Source organism: Brachyhypopomus gauderio, unplaced genomic scaffold, assembly GCF_052324685.1.
Source record: "Brachyhypopomus gauderio isolate BG-103 unplaced genomic scaffold, BGAUD_0.2 sc73, whole genome shotgun sequence".
Classification (NCBI taxonomy): domain Eukaryota; kingdom Metazoa; phylum Chordata; class Actinopteri; order Gymnotiformes; family Hypopomidae; genus Brachyhypopomus; species Brachyhypopomus gauderio.
The window spans coordinates 364,247-366,966 of NW_027506894.1; the positions used below are offsets into that span (position 1 = coordinate 364,247).

Consider the following 2,720-nt stretch of genomic DNA (forward strand, 5'->3'; position numbering starts at 1 on the left):
TCACCTGTATGAACTGGTTCACGGATGTGCAGGAGAACAATTATTGGCCCGTCCTACAAGAGTCTTTAGTAGCTATAGTAGCTAAAGTAGCTCTACCTTAACTGTTTAGTAAAACATGGTGAAGCAATCATACAGTCGGCATTGGCGCCACCTGGTGGCCACTTAATGCGACACTCGTCTCATGTGATCAAGAATGGCCTTAATCGGTCACCTGCTGCCTCCTTGTGGTGTTTCTCTGATCCGCAGTTTGAAAATCATCTTTAGCGTTTTCCAAACGACAGGAGGCGCCAAACAACCGCGTGCTCGATTAAAACCAAATCCGACACATTTTCAGCCGACAAATCTTTGCTCCGTGTTCTTATACAGTCCTCGGTGTTTGGTGAAAGAGTGTTAGGGCGGTGTGTGTGGGGGGGGGGGGGTCGACTGCTCCTGTAGTGTTGAGACCTCCGTCTGCAAATGAACAGTTTCATGCAGTGTGAGCAGGAGTTATTCAGTCATGTAGGTTAGTGTCAGTTCAGCACTATAAACACTCTGCACGCCCACCTAATCTGTTCACGCCGGTATTAATCATCACGGTGGCAGGAACTGAAACGAACGGGCAGCGCACTTAAATCATTTCTATTGTGTTCAGACTCCATCTCCACTACGTCCTGATGCACCCTGACGAAGCCCCGTCCCCCCGTGTCCGTTAACCCGCGCGACGTGATCAATAAGGCTGATCCCAGACCCGCAGGTGCTCGTGGTTCCGCCCATATGTCACAGCCCGTCTGTGCTGCTCAACACGAGGATTATCGGTGCGTTTCAGCGCAAGAGCGATCCGAGGGCACGTGCGCCATCGCGGTCTCCACGGGTTCTGCTGCGCTCGCTGAGTCCGGACAAGGTGCGTCAGCGTGGAGGACGCGCGAGCCCGTGTGTCGTCATGGTTAGACTTGTTTGATGTCACTGTATTCCGCGTTTTCATGTCCTACAGCCCAAACGCGTCACTCATAACTCAGAAGAACAGGTTCCGTTGGAGCGGATGTCGGTGTGGAACACCTGAGCTCGAGGTAGAAGGTAAGGGAGCGGTCCGGTTCCGTTCTGCACTGAACCTGTCGCGCGCTCTCACCTTATTGCAGCGGGGGCATAAGCGCGAGATCTTTCGCTGGAGGTCGTGATTCATTTATTTCAGAGTGAGTGCCGGTAAACTGTTTTACAACCGTCGTCAAATGATTCATCAAACAAATAATATTAACAGTGATAACACTGGAGAAAGAAAAAAATACAGGAAAAAATATGAAGAAAACTTTTTGTGCTGACATTTTACACATTTACGTGAGCAGAGGAAGAGTCTGGTGTGAGGTGTGTGTGGTACATGAACAGAGGAAGAGTCTGGTGTGAGGTGTGTGTGGTACATGAACAGAGGAAGAGTCTGGTGTGAGGTGTGTGTGGTACATGAACAGAGGAAGAGTCTGGTGTGAGGTGTGTGTGGTACATGAGCAGAGGAAGAGTCTGGTGTGAGGTGTGTGTGGTACATGAACAGAGGAAGAGTCTGGTGTGAGGTGTGTGTGGTACATGAACAGAGTAAGAGTCTGGTGTGAGGTGTGTGTGGTACATGAGCAGAGGAAGAGTCTGGTGTGAGGTGTGTGTGGTACATGAGCAGAGGAAGAGTCTGGTGTGAGGTGTGTGTGGTACATGAACAGAGGAAGAGTCTGGTGTGAGGTGTGTTTGGTACGTGAGCAGAGGAAGAGTCTGGTGTGAGGTGTGTGTGGTACGTGAGCAGAGGAAGAGTCTGGTGTGAGGTGTGTGTGGTACATGAACAAAGGAAGAGTCTGGTGTGAGGTGTGTGTGGTACATGAACAGAGGAAGAGTCTGGTGTGAGGTGTGTTTGGTACATGAACAGAGGAAGTTCAGTCCTTATTCTGTCTCTAGGTTATGGGCACTAGAAAGGCCTCATTCTTTGGGACGTTTTAATTCTAAATTAAATAGTTAATTAAACTTAATTGATTCAATTATTAATGTTGATTTTGTCCATCGTTTTAAGATGTGTGTGTAGTTGTGTTGTGAAGGTGATGTTTTCCTTTGGTGGTTCTGAGAGGGAGTGTAAAGTCATAGTTATGTGTGCTGGCATTTGTCTCAGTCACTGTTAACAGCAAAGTCTTATGCTGAAGAAGAACCTTCGTGAAAAAAAGCACTTTACCGAGTTACGTAGATGAGTTTGCGTTTGCTCAGTGGTCTGGATCTCACCGATTTCAAAGCCCTGGAGTTTGTGTGCCAGCAGGTTTCTCACATGCTTGTCAATTGGTTTAATTCCTTTCGATCTCCGAGCTTAAGTGTAAGCACAATTCCTCAAGCGTGACCCGTATTCACAGAGCTACGGCTCAGTTTTCCCTGTGAAGGTCATCGGCTTCAGCCAAATACTATTAAGTTTAATGAAGGAAACTTTATTTTTAAAAAGGCTATATCAGCTGTGGTTTTCCTGTGTGAACATCACTCATGTCTGCAGTCTCTCTCTTGTGGCCCTGTGGTCGTTTACGTACCCATAAATATCACCTGGACGAGACCGTCCTTCCCCGTGTGTGTGCCCAGAGTGTCAGGAGAAGAGTGAGATCTCAAGCTTAATCTAGAGAGGAACCTCTTGGCCATGTTCTGCAGTATAACAGGAAACAAACACAACACGGGGGTCAGATGCAGTTGTGTGTATGTGTGAACGAGGATCGCACTGTTGGTTGTGCTGGTTTACC

The 2,720-nt window shown here is 47.9% G+C and overlaps 1 protein-coding gene across 1 annotated transcript in view; it reads left to right on the forward strand.

Moving 5' to 3' along the window:
- Positions 1 to 297: 297 nt before the first annotated feature.
- elovl4b (ELOVL fatty acid elongase 4b) overlaps positions 298 to 2,720 on the forward strand; it is a 7,169-nt gene continuing 4,746 nt past the window's right edge. Inside the window, exons 1-3 of the mRNA XM_076990153.1 lie at positions 298 to 502; positions 632 to 880; positions 971 to 1,053. The gene's annotated coding sequence lies outside the window, so the exon portion shown is untranslated. The remainder of the gene's footprint in view (positions 503 to 631; positions 881 to 970; positions 1,054 to 2,720) is intronic.